The sequence below is a fragment of the Aulostomus chinensis genome, chromosome 21 (genome assembly GCF_037954235.1).
Source record: "Aulostomus chinensis isolate RoL2024-O1b breed Wild chromosome 21, RoL_Achi_v1.0, whole genome shotgun sequence".
Taxonomy (NCBI): Eukaryota; Metazoa; Chordata; class Actinopteri; order Syngnathiformes; family Aulostomidae; genus Aulostomus; species Aulostomus chinensis.
The window spans coordinates 13,253,287-13,267,500 of record NC_141340.1 but is presented as its reverse complement, the minus strand read 5'-3'; the positions used below and the strand labels follow the sequence as shown (position 1 = coordinate 13,267,500).

Sequence of the window (14,214 nt, the reverse complement as noted above, 5' to 3'; positions counted from 1 at the left end):
TGCCACACACTTCGAGTCCCCTCTGCACCAGTTTATCCTGTCAGGGTTTGATTGATGAATTGAGAGAGAATGTGGCCCAACAAAATTGTAACTGGCACTTCTTGGTATTCCCGTTTTCCCCTCAAAGCTAGCAAAGCAAGGTATTCTGGGAATTAACACCAGCACGTGTGTGTGTGTGTGTGTGTGTGTGTGTGTGTGTGTGTGTGTGAGATTTCACCTCAAACTCGGATTGAGCACGAGTCAGTGGGATTCTGCAGATTGGTGTTCGTTTGACTGTGTACAGTAGGACTCTATCCCGCTGAAGTTGAGAGGCTCTGTGCCATAAGGGTGCATCCATATGTGCTTTGAGCGTCAGACTTATGATAAGGAAAAGTGGGTTGACAGGTGAAGGCCAGACCGTGGCTCCTTGGCCATTATCCACAGGCAGGCAAATCAAGCCAGCAAATCAGGAACAATGGAGCCCTCAAATAGCAGAGTGGGGATCAAAGCAGCGCTAACTGGCCATTGCAATCCAATTGAAATGTTCACTTTGCATCTCTCGAAAGGTAATGGATGTGAAGAGTGGGAGGTGAAAAGAAAGGGCTGCCCGCTTGCTTTTGACGTAAAATTATGGAAGGTAAGAAGAGAAAAAAGGAGAAAAGAACTGCACGTGACAGGCCTGGCCTTCGCAAGTCATCTACTGTAGAAGCTTCATAATGTCCCTTGGTTATTTTGACTTTGAATTTGCGAGAAGCCATTTTTTTCACTCCCTTTTTCTTTTTCCTTTGAAGCCTCCAATGGTAACATTATGATGATATATGAGATGGTATACTACGGCCCTGGTGCATGTGGAGTAGGACCAAGGCAGGCTATCTTTGAAAGTGTCCTCGCCGTTCCCTCTGTGTCCCTCTGTGTCCCTCTAACTGTCTCTCCCCCTCTTCCTCTCTTTGTCTACCCATTACTTCCTCCATCTTTCCATCGCTCCATTTGAATGTGTTGATCACCTGGGGAGATGCTGCATTAATGCTGACGCCCAGTAAAAAGCAGAATCTCCTCTTTATTTATCTGCACTAAAATTCCTCCCAATCTTTCCAGCACATTTCACTCAATCACGCAACTCAGGCCATTCCATTAGCCACACAGGGGCGTTTTACCCCATTGAGCACAACACGCCCTGCACTTCTATGAATATAGATTCCCCTAAATTATGTATAATGGGAGTGCTCGGATTTTAGCATTTTACTAAGAGGTTTTGAGGGTGTATGAGTTGTTTCTGCCGCTTTTTAAGAGCATCTTGAAATTCACTGTGTGTGTGTGAAGTTTGGTGATGGTATATTTGCATCTTTTGAGTTTTTGGATTGCAAATGGAGTGTTGTGCATGTCATCTAAATATTCTGTAGATGTTCAGTACAGATGGTCAGTCTCTCTCATGCTAAATCCTCTGACAAATATGGCATTTGCAAACATTATTCATGGTAATATGAAGACATATACTATATATATATATATATATATATGTGTGTGTGTGTGTGTGTGTATATATATATATATATATATATGTGTATATATGTATATATATACACACACATATATTTATGTGTATATATGTATATATATATGTGTGTATATATATGTATATATATGTGTGTATATATGTATATATATATATATATGTGTGTGTGTGTGTGTATATGTATATGTACATACTGTATGAGTGTATATATATGTGGAAAAAAATATACACATACATATATACATATGTATGTGTGTGTGTGTGTGTGTTACATACAACATCGTACTTTAAATTTCAGTATCACAAGTTGAAGCCTTCTTGTAAGCAATTGTGAGGTCTTCGGAAGTCAAAATTTGATCTCTTGTTGTGCTGAACATTTGCAGCTCCGAGTGTGGGCAGTGTGACTAATTGGATGGTGAGTAATTTCAATTCACATGTTGGCAGTTGGTGTCCATGCTACTCAGCAGGAGGGAGGGACACAGCCGAGCCATATCAACAAACAGTCCAGCAATTCTTTAATCAGAACAAAATCAACATCCTCATTACCGACTCCAAGCTGCTGCCTACATCAAAAAGGGCTTCAAAACTCTTTCCCCTTGTTTTCAGTGATTATGTTTAATGCCAGGCCAGACGGATCAACTTCTTTTTTTTTTCTTTTTTTTTTTTGGTGCATCAAAACATGCTCAGCAGAATACTAACAACCTAACTGGGGGATAGAGTTGGACATAGTTTTATCTGGTATATATTTTGTTTTCACTATTTATATAGTTGTCTAATAGTTATCTCATGAAGTTTTTACTTTTTCAGTAAGTAAACAGGCACACTTAGATGATTTAATTTGTTTATCTACCTTTGAATGTAATTGGGGGTGGCAGAGTGGTGCGGTGGTCAGCACCGCGCCTCAAAGCAAGAAGGTTCCGGGTTTGAGTCCCGGCTCGAGCACAGGCTCTTCCTGTGTGAGTCTCCATGTTCTCCCTGTTCCTGTGTGGGTTCTCTCTGGTACTCCAGCTTCCTCCACAGTCCAAAGACATCAAGAGGGGACGAGGCTGATTGATACTCTAAATTGACTGTAGGTGTGAGTGTGAATGGTTGTCTGTCTCTATGTGTTGGTCCTGTGATGGACTGGTGACCCGTCCAGGGTGAACCCCACCTTTCGCCAGAAGGCAGAAGGGATAGGCTCCAGCCCCCCCCCCCCCCCCCAACCCCCACAACTCTTAAGGGATAATCGGTTGAATGGATGAATGAATGTACTTGGAGCCTTTTCATTTTGGATTTTAACAGTTTTTGTATGCCAACCAGGAAGTCGCTGTGGGTTACCTTGACCAAAAAGAACCAAAAAAAAACAAAACTGGATTTCTTCATTGTCTTTTTTTATTTATTTTTTATTATTGCAGCAAAATAAGCTCTTGACTATGAGCTACTATTTTCCTTGGTCGCATGACTTCAACTTCACCACAAGTGACTTTGTGTGTCTTCGGTTTTTTCCTGATTACGTTTGTCCCCAACAATCTCTGTTGTCCCATTAGCCACTTGTTAGTAACCCATCAGTGGTAGAGTGGCCGTCTAGCAACCAAAGCGTCGCTGGTTCGATCCTCACTTCCCCCAGTGACCATGTTGAGGTATCCTTGATCCTAGGCTCCAGTCAGAAAATGGCTGGATGGATGGAAACGCTTCAAAATTCTCAAATGTATTAAGTGACGCATTTACAGACACAAACATTAAACTATCACTGACATTTCAGACAATTTAACGCATTCAATAACCCACAAACTTGAAGACAAGGGGACTGGACGTTTAATAATGCTAACTTAGCGGGAGCTCTGGAAGTACTAGCATTTTGCTAGTATGTAGCCTCAGTCACATTTTGAAATAAACTTGCCAACTGTATCTCCAAAAGCAACCAGAGCAGAAACAACATTTCACTCATTTACTGTTATTGGCAACAACATTTTCCAGTGTATTAGTGTCCGTTATTTATCAAACTGTGACTACAGAGCTGAATAGGAACATATACTCTCTGTGACCTCTTGCTGTCTGTGTCGCCAATTGAGCTACACTCGCGATACAACCTTTGAGTGGCTGACCTGAGGTCTGTGCAGCAGTGTAGCATCTTGAACAACTAGACCAGCTCTGTCAGCAATAAAACCCATCAAAATGGATTGATTCTTTAAGTCCAACAGAAATTTTTTTTTTTCTGTAAACTGCATACACGTGTTTTTTGTTGATTACTTTTGGTGTGTGCTATGAGGAAATTAAAGAAACTAAAGGAGCAATGTTTATTTGTTGTTCTCTTCATCATGGCTTATTTATGCCCAACAACGCATGTGCAAATGAGGTTCACCGGCAGCACAGCTTGTTGAAACAAAACGCATTTGGAGTTTGGATACACAGCACTGTGGGCAAAATTGTGGGTTTGGTTAAATGGGACTTGATGAGACTTAAACAGCAAGGTACATCCTTCATCCTTCAATAAGATTCTAACAGCAGCCCTTAACTGTTATCAGTGTTTGATGGAGCCATGCATCCACTCAGCCTTTAGCCTTGTCGAGAAGTTTCATATGACACATATATTTTGTTAAACATCCTTGAGATTATACATCTGTGGGTTGCACAAATATACATTGCTAAGAATACGTGCTGGTAATGAGGCTTGCTTATTCTGACACGGCAAATCAATACTCTTAGAACATACATTTCTTACACAAGTAGAGGAAAAAGTGACACAGGTAAAGCATACAACATTAAACCAGAGCCAAAGACTCCAACAAAGAACCCACATGAGCTTTATCATATGGACAAAGCATGAACATGTTCTCCGAATCAGAATGAAACACAAAACAAACATTTCACTAACAATGTTAGTGTGCAGGCTACTCAGCCTGTAAGCTGCAATCTTGTTGTACATTAATTTTATTAAAATATAATTTGTTTGGCACAATGCATGTTTATTTGGAGTGTTTACATTTTTGACACGATTGCTAAGTTTTGACATACAGTACTACCCTGTTTCCTGACAGTATTTTTTTTTTCAAAATATTTTCAGGGATCAGGGCCAAAAGCACTTCCTGTGCACTGATCTGCATTGTTGCATACTCAATAGCTCTGGCCTTATAGATTTTCTCGTTTTGAGTAATATTGTAATTAAATTGATGTTTCTGCACAACATGTAGTGGCCAGCAAATTTTTTTAGTTTTCACCAAGATGATGGGGTATGCCTCCTACATGTTGACTAGAAAACAAATCGGTTGTTTACATCTCTATTACCAATACCAGGTAAATGTTTTTGGATGGGATCTGACAACTGATGACATCTGGCTCTTGTGTTTAGATCTGGAGTTGATGCAAACACACATGCTAGCAATGATCCACAGCCCTGTACCCATACCTTATGACACAATTCCAATGTACAGTTACTTCTCGAATTTTGACTGATTCAGAAATTTTCATTTTGTCACCTTGAGCCAAAGACCCCTGACAATACATTCCCACAATCTGTGACCTTGTTTCCCTTTCTGAAAAGATATGGCTCCCTCCTTTACTGAGATAAAAAGGTAGTAGAGCGCAAGCATCTCTGGTGGCGATCGTACACTGGCCATGTCAACACCTATCAGCCAACAGCTGATTTCCTGCCACCTCTGAATCACTTGCAGGATTTGCTCTGAGATCTGATCTCCATGAGGATAATGAGAAGGCATTAAAAATGCAAAGTGTAAGTGCGCAAGTGAAATTTGATCATTTAGGATAATGTGGTGGGAGACAGATCACATTTTGATACCAGGTGTTAATGGGGTCCACGACGGACTGCCAATCATACCTTCCTCGCAGCGAAGCGAAAAAAGGAGTGTTGCAGATTTTTCTCCCACACAATTTCATTCTTTATTTTACGACATCCCTATTTGATTGAAAAAAAGCTGCTCATCAAAAACATCGTCATGATAAACCATTCAATTATCATCAAAATAATTACAAATAACATATGGATTCATTTGATATTTGGTATATTTGGTATTTGGATGAGTTCAAAAGGCCGCTCTGCTCTGTTGGTGCAATGAAACCAGCATAGCCTGATGCATTGGGATCAGATCTGACCAACAACAGAGACGTATCTGAGGCTAACCTCATGTAGCTGTGCCTCACCAGCAGCACTCACTTAGCTGTCCTATCTGATCACAGTCTAATGCTCAATAATATATGCTATAATATCACATGACTGTGCATTTTATTAGCCTGCGGCAAAGCTTGGCAGAAGCCAGCAGAAAGTAAAGGCCAATTGGTTGAAGGTTTCCAGGGCCTTCTGCATGTTTCATGAACATTGGACCCATGGCACCTATTGAAATTATACTGTGGAAATCCAAACATATGTTGAAATCCTTTTAGAAAAAAATTAAATCTTGATGCGTCAGGAACAGCAACAGCATGTAGAACACTGCCAGAGAGGCTGGTGGAGGTTGCTTAAGTCTGAGCTGAGCATCTGACGCCGGCTGTCCATGTTGTGCGAACGTAATGGACGTGTCAGCCTTGAGGAAAGGCTGCCGGCTTCTTGGGTCACCATGCCCTTCAGCATATAACACACGTCACCCAAGTGACAGGAACATGCAAAAAGCATACAAGAAACCATGGCAACTGGATCTATGTATGTGTGACTGCATGCTTGAGCCCGTCTGTGTGTATATTGATCCACTCCATCGTCTAAAATGTTTTCTTGACCAAACTGTTGTTCCTAACATCTCATCTGTTCTAGCTCAGATGTAATTTTATAAAACACTTGTTAGTTTCACTTTAGAAATTGTTGGCTGATGGAAGAATATTGCCACGATTCAGATGAATTGCTTTCATAAAAACTGATGTTGCATTGAAGGAGCCAAATATAGTAAATGTTCCAGTAACTGTAGGATGTCTCGGCACACACATATGCACACGCACACCCACACCCACCCACCCACACATACAAATAAACATACGACAAACACTTTCACATACACAGATGCACACTCACTAACACTTGTTATCGATCTACAGCTTAGCTCATGCCAGCAGGTAGTCCAATCCACCGGTTATTCTGAGGAATTGCTTTCAGCTGCATCCACACACACACACACACACACACACACACACACACACACACACACACACACACACACACACACACTACATGATTGTTTCCAGTGTAAATCTACACGATTTGTGCACAACCAACTTTTAAGACACCATCACCTCCTCTTCACAGATCAAGGGCTGAGATTGTCGATACCACCCAAACACACACACACACACACACACACACACACACACACTGCTATGTGAACCATACTTAATGCCAGTTGAATACTGTTGCATCTTCTCATCCCTCCATGTCTGTCCCTTCCTCCTCCAAATATATCTCTTTCTCCCTCTTTGTCATAGTCATGCTTCTCAAATTCTCTTTACAGATGATAACACAGTTCAGTGTAAAGTATAAGGGATTATAGCATTGTGTGTGTGTGTGTGTGTGTGAGAGAGAGAGAGAGTTTTGCTTGTTTCTCCTCGCTTGTGTGAGTGAAGGTGCATGACAAGTTTATTCCTAATGTCCAGGTCCAGCCTCTACCGCCATGTCCTGTTGTGAATCTAATTTACAGAAATTGGTGAGTGCAGACCTCCTTCATGCTCCTCGTAATGCTGCCTTAGAAATCCATGATGATATTCAGATATAATTCAATCCTTTTCAAATTATTTTTCATGAAAATGCACATGTCAAAACATATCAGAGTACGTCACATTATGAATTAGCCCACCAGCAATGGCTTCATATGGGTTGGCCTGGTCCAATCCATAAGATTACTCATTGCTCAAAGCAACATATTCTCATGAAACTTTTGTAAAACTTATGAAAAGTTATGTTTCAATGTCAAGCAGTCAGCAGGGATAATTTACTCCCTACTAAAAGTAACGCTCTATTTTTCTTGTAGTGAGACGTCAGGACATTTGCAGCTGTTTGTAAGTCATCTGTAATTTTTCACTGAACCACGGCAATTTTTTTTTTTTTAACTAAAAAGACCTTAATCACAACATTGTCAGAACTATCTCAAAACATTACAGTTTCCACAGAGAATAAAAGGAATGTCCCCCACTTTGCTTGCAGGCACATTCATGTTGCTGCGTAGGCGTAACTCAAACTAATTTACATTGACGGAAATGTCAGTCAAGTGTCTGGTAAACATGTAAGAAATCACAGAAGCAGATTTATTAAAGGTTGTTTACGCAGAAGAAATCACAAAACACTGAATTCTTATCCGCCGCCTGTACTCTATCTCACTGCTGCTGCCTCGCCCCTGTTCTGTTAATTTTGAGGCACTGGGAACATGATTTAGATGTAGCAAGTTTAATTTCTGTTTTAAACTCTGAGTGAAAGTAAAGTGAAGTAATTTCATTTAAATTTTTCTATCTGCTTAGAAAACAACAGTTTAGCAACGAGAGAGGGAGAGAGAGAGTGAGAGATGTCCCCGTGTCTCGCAAGAGTTTTGCAGAGAAAGGTTTCCAACAGAGTAAATTTTCTCTTGATTTGTCCGTCTGCAAATTATCATTTTAATGTCAGAAAAACGGGTCCAATATTTACTTCAGGTACTCTGTAGCGGAAAAAAAAATTGTCATAATTCAGGGTCAAGTTTCTGATTGGAGAGGATGGGTGGGGAAGTGGTGAAACAGATATTTAAATTAGCCTGCACTTGAAGTTTTTTGTTTCAGAGTAAATAAACTAATCTGAATCAGCTGCGAGAGTCCAACTGCAGTTGGACATTGCCATGGTGATGGCAACTGCCTAGTTCAAACTGAGTGAGACCTCTTGAACACATACTGTTTTCCAAACTGAGGACCTAACCAGATGATGACCATATATTTACATGAAAACATAACACTATTTTCCAATAGTTTCTTCTCAAGAATCTGTGGTCTTGGAATTCATCCATCCAGCCATTATCTTCCGCTTATCCTGTTAAGGGTCGCTGGAGCCTCGTCCCCTCTTGATGTCTTTGGACTGTGGGCGGAAGCTGGAGTACCAGAGAGAACCCACACAGGAACAGGGAGAACATGCAGACTCACACAGAAAGATCCCGTGCCCGAGCGGACTCGAACCTGGAACCTTCTTGCTGTGAGGCTACAGTGCTGACCACTGCACCACCGTGCCGCCTGTGGGATTCATCAAAATGACAATAAGGACAATAATAGACAGTTTTCTAAGCTACAAAACAACATTAATTTCTGCTCGTAGCTTCATGTTTGAACCAGGAATCTCGTGAGTCTACTTAGGAAAGAGATCCAAATGTCCATGATAGATTTATCCAAAATTGACTCCATTGATCATGCCTCAATGGTTCAAGCACAACATCTCGAAATTATATAATTTTGATCTGTGTGCCCTTTTCAGACTGCAGAGAGATTGTATATCTCTCAAATCAGATTTTTTTTCATTTGCAAGTAATGTGAAGGGATTTATTGCAGCCAACTACGACCTGCGGAACCCTCTCTCTCTCCTCCATGCAAGATGCAACAATGTGCTTGATCTTTTAGGTTTCTTCTAGTCATGCCTACGTTCAGATGCACAGGCAGAGACTGCATTTCAGCGTCCATCTGTGGACTATTTGTTCATGTGCTGCTCTGATATTAAGCTTAACTAAATAGAATCAAAAGTGCCGTTGATTGTTTCATGCATTTCCATGAGACTGGTATTTTGAGGGAAGGACAGATTACATCCTTTCTCCCACGCTGCGTTAAGTCACCCACTCCAGCCTCTGAGCATTCCATCAATGAAATGTTCTGTCTCACAATGTTCAAGAACAAAGAACCAAAAAAAGAACCTCCTTGGTGGAGGTAATAATCAAGTAAGAGGAACACAAAGTCAAGTTTGTAAAACCAACATTTGTTACAATGGAATGTTTCTCATTAAACTCAATCAACGAGTAGGCAACAAAAGAACCTTTCATTGACGAATATGAAGTGAAAATAAAAAACAGGGCACCCTCTTGAGCTGGCACTGCTCTGCTTGTAATATGTGTGCAGCCTCCTCCCTCTTCTCCAAAATTGGCCTCTGTTGTTTGAAACGGAATCAAATTAAGATGTTCAAGGATTTTTTTTTTTTGCCCCCTTTCCGCCCTTCTGAAAGGTCATAAGTCTAGAGTAATTATGGCACATAACTGTGGTAAGAGAAACACATGCCAGGGGATGATATGAACATACAAGCTGTAAACTGCAACTTTCTCTTCACGAAGCAGAATGTTGCTTTTTTTTATGACTGAATCAATATCTTTAACTGAGGCTTGTAAAGCAGCCCAGTTAGAGGCTTTATTTAGGTTTACCTCTGCCTGACCTCCTCATACTCAGCCTTGACTCTCCCTGCATTCAAATCGCAAAAAAAAACCTCCTTAAGAGCCAGGTGGCATAATCACAAATGGCATATATATATATATATATATATATATATATATATATATATATATATATATATATATATATATATATATATAAATAATATGGTGCTGAAGGTAAGAAAGACAGAAAGAGAAGATTGGACGATTCTTGCCCTGCATATTGAAATTGTTTTGAAATATAGCTGATGCATTTGGGGATGTGCACAAGGGGAAGAGTTCCAAACTACAAGAAAGCCATACAAACTAGTGAATGCTTCTGAACAAAATAAAGCGCTCAGTTGTTGTCCCTTTCAGTCATCCTTTCAGTCTCATCCTTCCCTCGATCCTTCCTCCCTCCATCTACCCATTCTAATGAAAAAAATGCTGATAAGCAGAGTGTCCTTCAAAATGTACGACACACGATGAATATTATTTGATTTAATAATCAACCACGAAGAAAATCCAATGTTACAAACTTAAGTGAGTAATCTCATGTGTCAAGCTCTTTCGTGGCTTGTTATTGGATTTATTATTTTCTTCGGCCTTGACACACACACACACACACACACAAAACAAGAAAAAACAAAGACTAAAAGAAGAAAGTTTAATAATAGGAGTTATAATCAGCACTTTCAATAAACAACAAGAAACAGGTGTGTGTGGGGGGTGGTGGAAGTGGCGTGTGAGCATGCACTGCTGCCTTTTGCTCCCTTGTAATCAACCAAACGCACCACTAGTCTGCTATGATTTGCCCCCTGTGGTGTCTCTAGTCTGAATGCCTGTGAGTAAATCAGTGTCTCTATATGTCCATGTGTGAAAATGTACATTCAAAATGTGTGCACTGCACAATCTCTGCATTAATTCCAGGTGTGTGTGTGTGTGTGTGTGTGTGTGTGTGTGTGTGTGTGTGTGTGTGTGTGTGTGTGTGTGTGTGTGTGTGTGAGGATTTATCTTTGTTTCCTGTTCCTCCCCCCTGCTAAGGGGTATACCCTGACTGGGGTTTACATCGTGTGTGTGTGTGTGTGTGTGTGTGTGTGTGTGTGTGTGTGTGCTGTGCATGCTCGCAGATGTGTGTATTTGCCGGATGGGAATACAACTCTATAGGACATTTAATCGAAGGGGAATTTCACGCTAGTTACTGCTTGTCATCGAAAGTTTCTTGCCTAAAATACTGCAGGAATCTTTTATTGGCGGATGTTGGGACAAAGTCACTGCTGGACCCCCCTAGGTGCCCCGATGTCCTCTTGCTACACTATCGAGTGCGTGTGTGTGTGTGTGTGTGTGTGTGTGTGTGTGTGTGTGTGTGTGTGTGTGTGTGTGTATGTGTGCGTGTGTGTGTGTGTGTAAGACAGAGGGGGGAGGACAACCTAACAATTGTGGACAAAGTTGTGACAAACAAATCCAGAATTTTGAGTGCTTTAAGCAGGCATGTTTCAGCTTGAACTTTATAATGCAAACGTGGACAGCCTTTTTCAGCTCACACACACACACACACACACACACACACACACACACTTGATCCTGAGCTTGTGGAAGACTGATCCAGTATATCTACGGTCGTATGTGTTCACTTAGCAAGCCACAGCTGCTCACACCATTACTATGATTTCCTGTGTGTGCATGTCTCTGTCTTTCTGCCCCCTCACACACACACACACACACACACACACACACACACACACACACACACACACACTTCTAAGGGCCATATCCAAATAGGTTTTAACAGCACACATATTTTACACCCGTCTGAGCCGCTCTGATGTTCAGGTGCTTCACTGTTAAATGTGACCCAGGTTGTCCTGTAATGTATATCACAGCCTTTGAAAAAGCATGACGTATTTTCTCCATCTTTCCAAAAAAAAAAAAAAACGAAGGAAAGAACTCATAACCTCTGAACAAAAGAAAGAGTAATAGCTTTTTTGTGTCACCATATTAAAAGCTTTCAGTATTTAACAGGCAATGAAAAACAAAGGACACATTTGTTTAATAGAATAATCCTTCCTGTGTTTAAGGTGACTCCAAAGCTTTCAAATTTGAGACTTAATGTTTCGACATGCTGTTCAATCAGCTTTTTTTTTAGGACATTGCAAATGGCAGGCAGTCTCTGAACTACGTTTGCTTGTTTTACCTGACCCACTTTCCCGTATTCTGTATGTGTGTATGTATGTGTTTGTGTGTGTGTGTGTGTGTGTGTGTGCGTGCGCTGTCCCTCTTTGCTCAGAAGGTTGTAAATGTAATCTTAGACACATGTTACTTGGGCTGATGTTTTTCAGATTGATGTCAGTTGCGATTAGCATATCTCCTGCCAAGACACAGGAGTGCTCTTTAGAGCCTGGCCTCGTACACACTCGTTCGTACGCATGCACACACACACACACACACACATACACAAACCGCTTGGTAAACACAGCTCAGCTGCCATTTTGAATGATTGCATGATGATTATTTGATGCAGTGATTTATTTTGAACGCAGCCTGTGAGTAAACTGAGGAAGGAAAGGATGAGAAATCTGACTGACATGCTCCAAAACAAAATTCTACCCCAAGACAGTCTCCTGATACCCCTTTTCAAGCAACATATTATTACATCCTGGCCCCAAAAACACATTTTAACACTCCCTGGCCTCCAACTTTAATGTCTCCCTGTCTGTTTCTTGAAATTCAGAGTGTAGCCATGTATATGCAGCTGTGACCAAACCGGCTGCATGCTGAACTGTTTCATTTACATTCATCTAGTGCTTGGGAATGGAGAATTCCTCCTCCAATGTAAGACAGCGGGGGGACTGTGCAAAACGAATTTCTCACCATCTCTGGAGAGCGACCGATATAGGGATTCACAACACACACCCTTCAGACAATGGTAGAGGAGGGTGTCTTATCCCCCCCCCCCCCACACACACACACACACACACCTCCCTGACCCTGCTTCCCCTCAACCTGCCTGGCAGAGTGAGTGAATCAGTGTAGCACCAACATTGGGGTGTGAAGAGGGAGAGACAGAGAACGAGCGAGAGAGAGAGACAGAGAAAAGTAGTAGAAGGAGAAGAAGAAACAACAGGAGAGTGACTGACCAAATACCTAGTGACAGAACAAGAGAGGAAGACAGATGCAGAGAGGAGGCAGAGAAGATGAGAATATATATGCGGTGGCCAGTGTTGTGAGACAAGGCAGGTTGCTGTCACTTTAAAAATGACTGTAATAAAAGTGACCGTCGGAAGATGGATCTGGTGATTTTGGCTTGCTAATCAGTCATCTGTGAAGAGGACCACAGCCCAGATTCAGCAGCTGCCTGACACCTCTTGATTGATGCCTGCGCCTGATAAAAAAAAAAGGGCCCATTAACTTCCCCCTATTAAACTGGGTGAAATGGCAAAAAAATGCTCCTCTTCTCCAATGCTGCTCTTCTGATCTCTTTTTCATTTTATTTCCTGCACTTTTTTCTTTATCAGTGCTTTCTACACTGTTAAAAAACCTATTGAGATAGTGGGAAAGTGCGCGTGTGTGTGTGTTTGTGCGTGTGCGCACGAGATGTTTGAGGACATGTGCTCTACCTCAGCAGGTGGAACAACTCTTATTAAATATGCAAATGAGCTTTGGTGATGTCAGAAAGTATGTGACTTCAACCCTTCTCTTAGCCTCATGTCAGGGAAAAAAAAATAATAATAATGGCCCGGCAGCTGAATCTCATATCTCCTCATCGCTCCTGCATCTCTCACACTCACACACACACACACACACACACACACATGCACGCACACACAAAGATTGCCTGCAATAATAATAACCCCACAGACAACAGCTTCAGCCTCCTCCCTCTCATCCCCTCATTCCCACCTCGCCCCCCCATCCCACATACAATCAAACAAAGCCTCTTTCTTACCTTGCGCATGACCAATCCTTCCATCTCTCCCCCTTTTTTTTGCCTCCACCATCCTATCTATGCATGCTCTTCCCTTTCAGTAAACCCAACCACACTTAACAGCAACACCTTGCACTCTCCCGACCATCCCACAGCCTACAGCGTGGCACTCACACCCCCAATAAATACAGCCCTGGTCCGTCGTTTTCCCATCTATCCCTTTTTCTCTGCCCCAGTCTCTTTTCCCCCTCTCTCTCCCTCTCTCTCACTCTCTTCCCTCTCTCTCTCTCTCTCTCTCCCTCTGTCTTTCCCTCTCCCCTCGCTCCTGGCTGGTGCTGGTGAAATATCAGGGCAAACGGATTCTAGCTTTTTTCTCTGGCTCAGAGGGGTTGTTCTGTGCGATTTGGCCCTGGGGTGCATTTCAGCGCTTCTGATGTGAGAGGGGGGGTGAGAGAGAAAAACAGAAAGACAGACCGAGAGAG

General features: G+C 41.7%; 1 long non-coding RNA gene across 1 annotated transcript in view; it reads right to left on the bottom strand.

Annotated features, from left to right (window-relative positions):
• Positions 1 to 13,909, bottom strand: part of LOC147241766 (uncharacterized) — a 35,321-nt gene extending 21,412 nt beyond the window's left edge. The window contains exon 1 of the long non-coding RNA XR_015110981.1: positions 13,754 to 13,909. This is a non-coding gene — a long non-coding RNA (uncharacterized LOC147241766). The remainder of the gene's footprint in view (positions 1 to 13,753) is intronic.
• Between the last annotated feature and the right edge of the window lie 305 nt (positions 13,910 to 14,214).